The sequence below is a fragment of the Arachis stenosperma genome, chromosome 2 (assembly GCF_014773155.1).
Source record: "Arachis stenosperma cultivar V10309 chromosome 2, arast.V10309.gnm1.PFL2, whole genome shotgun sequence".
Lineage (NCBI taxonomy): Eukaryota > Viridiplantae > Streptophyta > Magnoliopsida > Fabales > Fabaceae > Arachis > Arachis stenosperma.
The window spans coordinates 15,247,906-15,261,717 of record NC_080378.1 but is presented as its reverse complement, the minus strand read 5'-3'; positions in this window follow the sequence as shown (position 1 = coordinate 15,261,717).

Below are 13,812 nucleotides of genomic sequence, written 5' to 3'. Positions count from 1 at the left end.
TAGCACGATGCCGTTGTACTTTATATAAAACTAGAGTGAGACCCGCGCAATGCGCGGAGAAGTAGATTATTTATATTATATAGTATATTTTAATAATATTATATTAAAAATATTTTAGAGAACATATTATAAATAGATTTTGAATTTATTTATTTTTAAAAAAGACATAGGTTATTTATATTAGAGTTATACAAATTTCCTACGTTGGCGGCGCCGAATGGTGATGTTGGTCTGAGACCTAGAATCGAGCTCTGGCAGGAAAACCGCAAGAGGAGGAATAGAGTTTACCCTGGTTTATGCAATTTATGCAATACGGCTTTGCCGGAGATGGACATCGCGATGTACAATTTATTTTGAGGAAAAAACAATGGCTCATAGGACCGAAAGAGGATGGAGAAAATAGTTTGGGACCGGAAGAGGATGGAGAAAATAGGATCTTGGTATGGAGAGGTGCTAAGAGGGTGAAGGTTTGAAAAAGGTAATAAGGTCTTTGGTTTTGAGAGCTTTTTGTTGGGGTAAATGTTAATTTGTGTTTTTGTTATTTTAGAAATAAGGATGGATTTGAAAAAAGTTAATTTGTTGGTTTTTATTGTATTTTTTTATGTAAAAATAAAAGTTGATTTGGCAAGATTTGAGTGGTGAATTCTAAAATTTTGCCAAGTAAGCGTTAGTGCTGACATGGCATTAGTAGAAGAAGAGAAATAATTTAGAAGTAATGTGGGTAAACCTATGTACCTACTTTTATATATTAAGAATAGATTATATATGTGTTTACCTAGTTATATTTAAAAGGAAATGAAAGCAAACCCAGTTTAATAACAAAAAATATAAAAATATAAAAAGAAAATGGAAGAGGGTCATTAATGTATATGTTATCCATTAGGCATTAGCACATATATTGTTTATATTGTGAACATCAACATTTTGAACACCCTTGGAATCAGTTTCAAAGTATATGTATGTATTGTTTGAACTTGGCTTTGTGCTTGATAACTTTGCTTTGTTGAAGTATTTAATAACTAGATTTTATGGCTTCTTATTCAGAATGAGGTAGCCGATTGTGATGTTCCCATGTCAGAGTCTGTAGAGCATTCGGCTTCTACATTACCTTCTCTCCCAACCACATCATCTGAACGCAAAAATTGATCAACAGTTTGGGACCACTTCAAGAAAACATATGATGATGAAAATAAGGCTCAATGTCAACACTATTTGAAAGTGATCAAGTGCGGGAATGGAACAAGTGCAATGAGATCACATTTAAAGATTTGCATAAGCAATCCCGGTTCAGATAGAGGCAAACGACAGAAAACAGGCACATCGCCTAGCCCAGAAGTACAAGTGGGTAGGTTTGATGCAGAATATGCCCGAGAAAAATTGATATCATTGTTTGTTCGTGAGGAGCTTCCTTTTCGATTTGTAGAAAGTCAAGGTTTTAAAGAATATTCGGTGGCTTTACAACCAGGATTCAACACTCTTTCACGTATTACATTGGCACGTGACATCTTGATGCTCTATGAAACAAAGAAGGTTCAACTTCAAAAATACTTTTCCAAATACGGAGGAAGAGTTTGTCTTACAACTGATAACTGGAGTTTGTCAGAATATGGCGTATATGTGTTTGACTGTTCATTTCATTGATGTGGATTGGAAGTTGCAAAAGAAAATACTAAATTTTTGCTAAGTCACCGGCCACACGGGAGAGATTATGGCTCAAAATGTTGAAGCTTGCTTGAATAGCTGGAAGTTGAACAAGATCTTGAGTTTGACAGTTGATAATGCATCGTCTAACGATGTAGGAGTTATGTATTTAAAAAGAAGGCTGATTTCTTGGAAGAGTTCAATTTTGAATGGAGAGTATCTCCATATGCGGTGTTGTGCACATATTTTAAACCTGATTGTGAAGGATGGATTGAAGGAGATTGACGATTCGGTCACCAAAATTCGGGATGCTGTGAAGTATGTTAGATCCTCAAATTCAAGATTAACTAGGTTCAAGGCATGTATTGCACAAGAGAATATTCCACATAAGAGTCTTGTTTGCATAGATGTTGAAATGCGATGGAACTCTACATACTTAATGTTAGTAGCTGCCTTAAAGCATCAGAAGGCATTTGAGCTATTAGAGATGCAAGACAAAAAATTTGTTGAAGAATTAAACAAGGGAAAAGGGATACCTTCAATTCAAGATTGAGATTATGCTAAGTCCGTCTTAACATTTTTAGAGATGTTTTATGATGCTACACTTCGCATCTCTGGATCTTCTTATGTCACCAATAACTTGTACATGTTGGAAGGAGGATTCAACAATATCGTGATGATGATTTGAGCATAAGTCTTATGGCAAGTAAGATGAAATCAAAATACAACAAGTATTGGGAAAATGCAAAAACTATTAACATGTTGTTGTTAATTGTTGTAGTTCTAGATCCTTGCCATAAGTTGGATTATGTTGAGTGATTCCTAGTTAATTCTTTTGATGCGGAAGTGGGCGGTAAATTGAAGACAAAGTTGTCTTCTTGTCTTCATTCACTTTATAATTTATATCAAGGTGCAGAAGAAGGAGACCAAGATGATACCCTCTCCCAACCGACTGTAAGTGATAAAGCCAAAGACATTTATGATATGGGATTATATCGCTGATCAACTGGTCGTAAATCCAATCTTAAATCTGAGTTTGATCATTATTTGAATGAAGACTGTGAGCCAGATGATAAGCCTTTGGATATTCTAGGATGGTGGAAGGTTAACTCGAATCAGTTTTCCATCCTAGCAAATGTGGCACGGGACATATTGGCTATACCAGTTTCAACAGTGACTTCCGAGTCTGCTTTTAGTATGGAGGGAAGAATCATTGATCAATATCGTAGCTCATTGACTCCTAAGATGGTAGAAGCTCTTGTATGTACCGAAGATTAGCTTAAAGGAGACTTTTTCTCTTCTCTTGCACCTGAGAATTTCGAAGAGCTTGAAAAGGTTGAGCAAGGTAAATTGAATATTAAATGTTTCTTAAATATATCATATGATTTACTTAGAATTTTTTAAAATTATAATTATAGTTTTTTTAAAATATAGTTTAACTTATAATTATAATTTTTTTAAATTTATAATTATAGTTTTTTTTGTGTGCAGATTTGATTTTATCAGAGGACATTACTTGTTCAGTGGGTCCAGGTTCAATTGCGCTTGAAAATTACTAGAAAGTCTTCATTGTTTGTTTTATAAGTGGTGAAGAGATTAGACTTACTAAGTTAATTGTTAATGGGGTAGCTTTCCCTAGATGAGAATTTCAGATTTTTTTCTTTGATACTCATTCTTTGCTGCTTCCTTTAGTCTTGCAATGTATGATAAATTTGTCAAAAATTTATGTCCACTAATCTATGATGTTATACACCTTGTCTTGTCCACATTTCTAGTTGTAATTCCTGAATTTAGTTATTGTTCGCATTTTTTCTTTGTGTATGCACTTTGTGCAAGTTGACCCAGAAATTATTCTCATCATTAATCATGATAGATTAAACAGGAAATGCTCTTGGGACCATTCTTTTTCTTTTATCACCCTATTAGCCTGCTTTACTAACTATTTTTCTACACAATATTTAATGTTTCACTTCTATTATCTTTAGTAGGTGTATGTGATAAGTATTGCCACCAAAAATTTAGAAAAGTAATTATAATTTATAATGAAAAGAATTTTATTATTTACAAATGTTACTTGTATTATTTAGAAAGAAAAAAACTTAATTTTTAGATTAAAAAATAATTTAAAAGAAAAAAGGTAAAAAATTTAGATTTTTATATGTAAAAAAAATTAATTTTTGTAAAAAATTGGTTTTTGGGTGTAAAAACCAATTTTTTGTATAAAAATCAATTTTTTAGTGTAAAAATCAGTTTTTTGATATAAAAACCGATTTTTAGTGTTAAAACCAGTTTTTTAATATAAAAATTGGTTTTTTTATATAAAAACCGGTTTTAAATTTTACTAACCGGTTAATAATCGGTTTTATCATATAAAACTAATTTGGTTAATTCAACAATACAATAATTTTGGTTAACCAAAAAATTGGTTTGGTTTTTGGATTAACCAAACCATGAACACCCCTATCAACCACCACATTCTTGAGATGATAACAAACAGTTTTAGATGGTTCTTGATAATGAGTGTTGCCAGAAGCTATGGAGAATCGGGGGAGCCGGAAGCTACCAAGATGACATAGCTTCACACTTGCTACTTAACTCTTCCTCTTTCTACCACCACATATGAGTATTCGTCCATCATACCAATGCACACTATTGCAAACCTATTAATCAGACCTATTAGTCATTGGCTCTGATACCACTTGTTGGGCTACCATGGGGAGCTCTCGACAATTGACTCTGATACCACTTGTTTGAGTGGTTGTGGAAAATTCTTAACCACCGGAGAGACTTCGAGGAAGAGCCAAGTGAGAGAATGTAAAAATTAGAAGACACCACAGCTAACTTAAAACCTTAAGGTGTCAAGTTAATGGGTCAATCATCTTATAAACTCCTCATTCTTTCTTGTTTCTTTCAATGTGGGACTAATTCATGACACTCCTCACACTTGCTACTTAACAGAAAGTATTTTTGTATAAAATTTGCTAATCATTATATCAAAATATCTCTTACCAGGTTGTTTTTTCAAGAGTATAAAAATTAGAAAGATAATAGTCAAGAATTTCAAATGAATTGAATATGTTAAAACAAGAACTTACAAACACGTTGTTAGTCACGCTAAAAAATTCTTTGAACGCTAGGAGAAAGTAGCTAGAGGAGAAAACCTAAGAGGAAGTATTCATGACATAACTGATTATCATATGTGGTTTCTTCACTAATCTAGAAACTATTTAATTGGTTACTCTAAAATTTTTAAATTATTTAAGCATAGTAGTTATCCTATTTTAATTAATTTTTTATGTAAGAACTATGCCATAATATGTGTGTTTTAATGGATGAGAAAGAATTTGTTAAAAAGAGGAGGAGACTACTCAAGCAAGAAAAACACAAAAATAATAGATTTAATATTTATTTTAGTATATTTAGTTTGGTTTAATTATTACTTTAGTTTTTTTTCTAAAATGTGAATGTGTACCAATTTTAAAGGCATTATTAGAGGGTAACACTTAGCTTGATCAATGGTGTAGGAATATAGGTATGTATAAAAATAATAGTGTAGGTGTAGGAATATTTGATCCCCTAACTTTCTTACTCTAATGGCAATGCCGAAGGAGTGGTAGGCTAAGCTTTATCTAAGGTCTTGATGATTTTGTCGAAAGGACTTTGGGTGGGAACAAAATATTTTTTGTCAAACAATTATTAATTTAAAATACATTAATTCAAGTAATTAAGAACTCTTTAAAAGTATTTTATTCATAGAATATAGAATACTTTTATGTAATTTTTATCAAAAATATTATATACGTACTAAAAATTAATTACTAAATTAATCATCATATATTATATATAAATACATATATTGTTTAATTTAATTTTATGTAATATTTTAAATTTTAATATGTATTTTCTACGGATTATTGATTTGGTAACTATTTTTTATTAACATGTAGTATGATTGAATTTTTATACTATATTAATAATTAATTTTTTATATATATTTTATTTAGTTGTCACTAAAAAAGGTTGAGTTAGTGAGCTTGATACCAATTAAATTATAAGTGAAGTATATTTAATAAAGTTCTCTATCCACAATGAAATTATAAGTATTTACAAAATATTCCAATTCACTATGTTGTGTCTATATAATACCACTAATAAAATACTATTTTATTAATGTTATTGTTGTTCTTTGGTGATCGAAAATTAGTGACTTTTATAACAACACCTTTGTTTTTACTTATCATGAAGTATGAGCCTCAAATAAGAAAATGAAGACAAAATATAATGAATTTATTATTTGTTGTTCATAGAAAGTGATTTTCATTCCATAAAAAAAAAGACCAATTCATAAAATATACTTCAATTTAAGTTAAGAAGGATAGCTCTCCATGATTTTCATGCTTTCACATATAAAAAACAAAAATAAAAAAGTTATATTTTATATCATAAAAAAAGATATAAAATTAATGATGCATCCAGGGTGATGCAAATATAATCTCTTATTATATTAGACTGAGTTAGAAACCTAAAAAAAATCTTTATTTAATGACATTCATATGTTGATTTTTGTTGAGCTTTTACTTGCTCAAACAAGTGCCATCATTACTATTAGATTATTGAATCATAGAATCAGAATCAAGAAAATTTAGAATGCATTTATTTTCAGTGTTTTTTATTTTGTGAATTTTTTGAAGGAAAAAATGAAAACAATAAAATTCTATTTTTTGTTTTTATCTTCTGTTTTTATTTTTCTTTTACAAAATTCAGAAAATAGAAAACACTGAAAATGAAAACAAAAAGTAAAAACGCAAACCAAAAATACCCTTAAATTTCCTAAAACTTACATTGAGTCACTATAATTATCTTAATTGGTTTTAATTATTATGTTGGTTATATTTAGCATTGTACGAATATGAAGCGTTCAAACCATGGATCTATCCGGAATATTGTAAACCGGTATCTAAAATGTAGGAAGAGTTATCCGATGTGTATGGTCATGTTCATTGCATGTTTTACATGACGTCTCAAAAAGAGTGAAATTTTTAAAAGTTAGTTTGTTAAGTTTATCAGTTATTTAGTTAACTTGATTTAAAAGTTTCATATATATGTAACTCATGTATGTATATAAAACACTAGCATTAGCTTTGGTAGAAGATGAAATTCACCATTCATATTTTTAATACACTTCACACTTTTCAATTTATTGCTCTTATGCTCCTCTCTCCATTAGGTTGATACTATTTTCACAGGATTAATGATTTTTTATTTCATAAAGATTTGTTAGTTCTGATGAAACATATACGCTACAATACTATATAGTATAAACAAATATTTGAGATGTTCCAAATTAACTCAACTCTCTCTCTCTCTCTCTCTCTCTCTCTCTCTCTCTCTCTCTCTCTCTCTCTCTCTCTCTCTCTCTCTCTCTCTCTCTCTCTCTCTCTCTCTCTCTCTCTCTCTCTCTCTCTCTCTCTCTCTCTCTCTCTCTCTCTCTCTCTCTCTCTCCTTAATACAAGTTTATTGTTGTGGTGTGAATTTTGGTGCAAAAAATATGTGGTATGTTTAATACGGTAGTGTGATTGTATAATTTCTGTTTAAGAAAGATAGAACAATTGGATGGACTAAATTATCATAAATATTTTGAGTTGTACGTTACATTTTTGCTAGGTTGTATTCGTAATAATTTGCAAAATGCTTAATACAACTCAGTCTATTCATGATGATTGCTACGGTACGATTATTAATTTATACGTATCGGTATGAGATAAAAATTTGTCACTTGAATTATATTTATCTACATTAATATTTATTTTATATTTATTTTTTAAAAAATATTATATTATTGTATATACAAAAATATCCTCATTAATAGTTTATGACACTAGCTTTGGTATACTAATTTCTAGTAAATTAATTTCCCTGCCTCTATTTGTTCATATTTCAATATTGATTATTATATTCATTAATATATGGTGTGCCATGATGAACTGCAATGTGCTACCTAAAAATTTTAATTCATTATTTGAATGTGTTGGAAAGCTAATGGGACAAGCCTAAGCTCTTGTTTGTTTGATGAACTCGTTGATTTAATAGTTTTTCCTTAATTATGCTATATTGGTATATCTATTACGATAAAATTATAATGCTAATTACCTAATTCCATTTCAATTTCAAGAGGTCAACAAGAGTGGTAACAATTGGTTACCTCTACCATGGGCAATTGTTGCCCTGCTTATTTTGGGATTTAACGAGTTTATGACACTTCTAAGGTGAGTGTTAACTTTATAATGTGCAAATATATAATGTGTTACTGTTAAACTTGTGTTCACGCAAATACCACTCTACTCCATCTATGTAATGTAATTGGTCTAACCCAAGTTTGTTATTCTATGGCAGAAATCTTTTATATTTGATTCTCATTTTTATTAGTTATCTTGTCATTAAAGCCCTATGGGTGCAACATGACATCGCGAGTGATTTTCACCATGATGCAGTGAGCATCTCTAGAATGACCGTTGAATAGTAGCAAGTTCATTAATCTAATATAGCTAATGACTTTGGTTGCACACACTAATAGCAATTCTGTGCAATTTCATATGACATTTAGTATATAAATTTTAGTATATAGATGCATATGGCTTGTGGAGTCTAACCAAGTTTGCATATGCCTTTTTTTCAGCTAGATGGACTCCTATCCTTGTCTATCAAGCTTCTTCCAGCTATAATGAACTTTATGAGAAAGCTAGCAGAGGAGGGAGTTCCTCAAACTAACAATTCTCGGCCATATCCATCAACAAGTAATCAAACTGCTGGTAGCATTGTGTCATTTACTGCTTCATCGAAGGTAACTTTTTTGGAACGTAAAATCGAGTACACCACTTCATCAAAAGGAGAATAGGGAAAGAAACTCATCTTTATGGCAGTGCCAAATCTTATGTTCAGGTGTGATAGCAATCCAATACTAGTTTGTGGCAATTCAAATATTCAATGCATTAATAAGCATGAGTATTTATGCAAATGCAACATACAATTTTTTTTGTTACAATTAACCTACCCATTGAAATAGATATATCTTTCCCAATTCAGGTTCTTTGGTTAGTTGGAAGAGCAAGATTATTCTACCTAATTTTTTATGGCCTTGTATGTATTCAAATTTTTTTTGTTAAGAGTTGCATGGGTTCTCTAAATGTAAATGGTATATCACGTTAACGCAAAATAACAATTTTCTGCTATATGATTACTCAGAAATAACTTAATAATAATATTTATCAATCGTGCCAATTATTAATTCATAAATATAATCTTATATTCTAGTTGGGTGCATGCTAGAAGTGTGTTCATTTTTCAACTAACTTACAGAAATTTACTACTAATCTGTCTAATTACATGTTATGTTGTGAAAAAAAATTCTCAATTTAGCATCATATGTAGGGCTGGTTCCATAAAATTTGTGGTTCAGCTTCACCAAAAAAAAAATTGGTGTCCAGTATTACCCCATCATAAATGTAAATAAGCTAACAGTTGCAGATGAATTCACATCCTATATCCTAATTGGCTAACTAACCAGTACATATGATTTGTATGGATTATGGAATCATCATGCTAATGATGTATGATTCATGGGATGTATGAGGAAGTAAAGCAACAATTGGCAGGAACTAATTAATTTAACTGAAGTTAAACTCAATGATCTTATATAATGTTATGTGACTTTAATTTGAAGATATATGGAGATGCATGGAGACTGGAAAAAGGAGGAATTTTTATACAAGTTCAGCGTGATATTATATTATTATTCCAATAATAAAAGAATAAATTGTTAGTTAAGAACAAGAAGTGTGGTTGTTTGTCATGAATTATATTTCTTCTCCTTGGTAGCAATTAATATATCTTTTTATTTATTAAATATGAGATTAATTTAGATGATAAATTACTTAAATTCAAATTAAGCCATGAAACTAAAAATGAATTTATTTTTTAATTGACGAGTGCGAGCTCATAGAAGAATGTTGTTATTGTTTGGTAATTTGTGAAGAGAAATAGAATAGGAACAAGAGTCACCTTCCATTCATGTGTAGAGTAAGATAACTCACTAATGGAGATAACTATGAACATAGGTACAACTAGGTATTTTACTATGTCCACAAAAAGATCAAGAATGAGCTGAATGAAGTTGTCCAACGCTCTATTCCATGGGAATTTCTTCACCGGCTCGGGTGAACTGTTCCAAAGCTTTTGTGCGTTGTCTGGTAATTGGTTCAATTTTATCTTCTCATGATCATCTAACGAGATCTTTGGGCGTGTCATCAAAGAAGCACAAATGTCTTAACACTTAAATTCTTTTAAACAAAGCATGATGAAGCCTGCACAATACAAAAAAAGAGTTTTCAACGGATGAAGCCAATTCACCATATCATAACCTATGAATGCCTTAGCTAATTGTACCGTAAACTGCAAAAAGAAATAATTTCTAAACAGAGTGTAAATTTTATCAAAGATTCATAATGTTGAAACCAAATAATAACTAGTACTTTTTAAATTTGATTAATTCCATAATATACAATCACAAACAAACAAAGAAATAATATATGTAAATAGTTATTTACACTTATCATTTGATTACTGTAAACTGTTTTAACAGAATGACCGAATTCAAAAGTGTAAATTAAACCCTTTATTTTTCTTTTTTCAAATATGCATACCGAATAATTTCATTCAGATTACAAAATAATATGAACACTATAGTAAGAAAAGAAGCTCTACCAGCAACTGAAACAATTAGTTTTGTAAATTAAGCCTTAGTTCCTATTTTTTTTCGTATTCCTATTCCTTTATATTTGCCCATTATAAAGCTAACACTCATCTTAAAAGTATCATAAACTTGTTAAATCCGAGAATAAGCAAGGCAACAATTGCCCATGCTGGAGGTAATCAGTTGTTACCATTTTTGTTGGCCTCCTGAAATTGAAATAAAATTAGGCAATTAGCATTATAATTTTGTCATAATAGATACACTAATATAGCATAATCAAGGGAAAATCATTAAGTCAACGAGTTCATCAAATGAACAAGAGGTCATGCCCTCTCCTATTAGCTTCCTAACACATTCAAACAATGAATTAAAATTTTTTGGCAGCGCATTGCAGTTCATCATGACACACCATATATTAATGAATATAATACTCAGTATTGGAATATGAACAACTAGAGGCACGAAAATTAATTTACCAGATAATATAGTATAAATTTGTTTGCGTTTTTTTTTTGGAAAAGAAAGAGTGAAATAGAATAAAGCAAACTAGAGGCAGTGATATCATAGGTATATAATTATAATTATAGTGATAATGAAAAATAATTTTATTATCTTATAATATAATATATCATAAAATTAGCTATGCCAAATAAGTTCAAAGCAAAGCTAGAATTTTTACTGCAAATTTGTTAGGTATCAAGCTCACTTCATTCCAATCACATAAGCTATTCGAGAAAATGGGTAAACAATTAATCAAAATGTACCTTTTTCCAAGTGTTTGAAGCCATTGGATTAACTGTTGTGATTCTCTTCTCTTTTTCATTTGGTGAATCTAATAATGCTTTTGCTAAAATGTTCTCAATGTTAAGAGTGTCATCTTTTTTTTTTAAGTTTGAACACTGCAAGATCCAAACATAGGAAATATACCATTCTTATTATAACAGAATCAACTCAGTACAAAATTTGTAAGAACCTTATCATTGTGAAAGTTTTATCTCCCTATTACTCCCATATCTATTGATTTTCACAACTGAAAATTTAGATTTCGTGTTTACAGAGAAGCCAATATAACTCGTGAATCAATAACAAAAAAGTTAATATATCTTGGACGACATGAGGCAAGGCATCGACAGCCCAACAATGCGAGGCAGGGCGGCGAAGGCAAGACAAGGCGGGGCATGGACGATAACAGGACGGCGCGAAGTAGGGAGCACGCAGTGAAGACAAGTTGGGGAAGCAAGTAAGCAACCAACGAGCAAGGAGAGGGAGAAGAGGACTGGGAGAATTGATTTTTTTGGGTGGATTAGGTTAAACAAGAGCAATGAGTTAGGATAAAGAACAAGATCAAACACAGATAACATATTTGTTTAAAATTAAAATTATTTTTAAAGTTAATTGATTTTTTTTTCTTTTTTAAAATAATTTGATGATTTGAATTTTATTTTAGTTGTTATTAAAAAAGAGTATTTCTGTGATAAAAATAAAAAAGATTATTTAGTTATTTAATAAAAATATTTAAAAAGATATATGTCTTTTTAGAATTATTAATGAGAACATTTTTATATATACAGTAATATAATATTTTTTAAAAAAATAAATAAAGAATAAATATTGATGTAGATAAATATAATTTATGTGACAAATTTTTATTTATTTATTTTTTATCTCGTACCGATACATATAAATTAATAATCATACTGTAATAATTGCCAAAAAAAAATTATAAACTTTTGATGAGGTCAAAAAATTTATAATCTTTCACTCAGCATTAACATAATACGTCTTAATTTTCTTTCTTAAAAGTAGTTAACGATTTGCTTGACTTAAAAGATTACAATTTTAAGTCTTGAAATTAGCCACTTATATGTCTATGATTAGTTAGTTACCCATCTTGTGTTCTGTTCATATGTTAAAAAAATCATTAGTATTATTTAGCTAGACTAGTTTATATCCCCCAATACTTGAGTTTTGTTCTATAAAATAATTACAAATTGACAATGAATAATGAGTGGCCCCTTTTGGTTCATTATTTTTCCCTAACCAATTATATATTCTTATTTTAAGTTTGTTAAAGAACTTATATTCCAATTTTCAAATGCATATTTTAAAGACATCAAATGATAATGAATTTTTTAATAATTTTAAATTATATATTTGTTTATATGAAAAAAATCATACTTTAAATTCATAACGTGTTTGAATTATTACTTTTAACAATAAATTACTAAAATTAACAACAAATATTATATTCCAACTAAGTCTATTATCATTTTGTATTGATCAACAAGTATATATGTATTGTATATATTATTTTGTAAATTTAAAAAATATTATTTATATAATTAATATGTTTATATAATTATTTATTTTTACACACGTATAGTACGACCAAAGCAATGCATATTATCCGAGATTAAATAGATACCAAGTAATATAAGTTTTATTAATTTGAAATCATCAAATTACATATATTAGGGGTTAACAAACTAAGTATACTTTTTGCTATAAGATCAATTCTATTAATTGCATTTTGAAAATTACAGTGCGATATATTTTTATTAGCTAACCATTTTATTACTTAGATAATTTTTCATTAGTTTAATATTGGTTATAATTAATTATGAACTAACCATTTTGTTACTTTGTTCAACGAATTTTTTTAATTATTATTTCTACTTTTTAATTTCTCCCCTTAATTCACACGTCTATTATTATATAAAATTTTTTTTAATTTTTATAATAAATTCTAATTGAATACAAAAATATATACATAAAAATTAAATCATTTTAATATTTATTTTTTCACTTATTTTACTTATTTAAACTAATAAAAAGTTAATAATGTGCGATTCCTCTATTACAAGATTATTTACCCAAATGTCCTATTTTTATTATTAGTATAACGCATTGGCTAATTAAATTTTACAAAACAAAACGTATATCGCAACAAATAAAAGTGACTTCACCCATTTTATGTTGCTAGTAAATCACATTGGTTCTTTAAAAAGATAAGAAAATAAGCGAAATTACTAAAATCCAGTCCGATATACATGTTCACCGCTGCAAGATATTTGTTGTTTGTTTTGTTGTAAATCGCAGCAATAAGAAGCGCTTTACTCAATTTAAATCAATTTTTGACGTATTTGTTTATTTAGTTATTAAAAGTTAAAACTTTTTAAATTTATATAATACAAAAAAATAAAAAATAAATTTTTTGGATTTTACCCATAATAAAATATAATTTAAACTATTTTATCTTACAAAGTAAAACTTATATAAATATTGTATTTAAGAAACTAGAGCAAGCAAAAAACTAAATAAAAAAAAAACCAAAAAACTCAGTAGAAAATTAAGAAGAAGAAATTATTTTTTAAGAAATAAATTTAAATTAATTTTTGACATCTTATGACCTTGTTTATTTA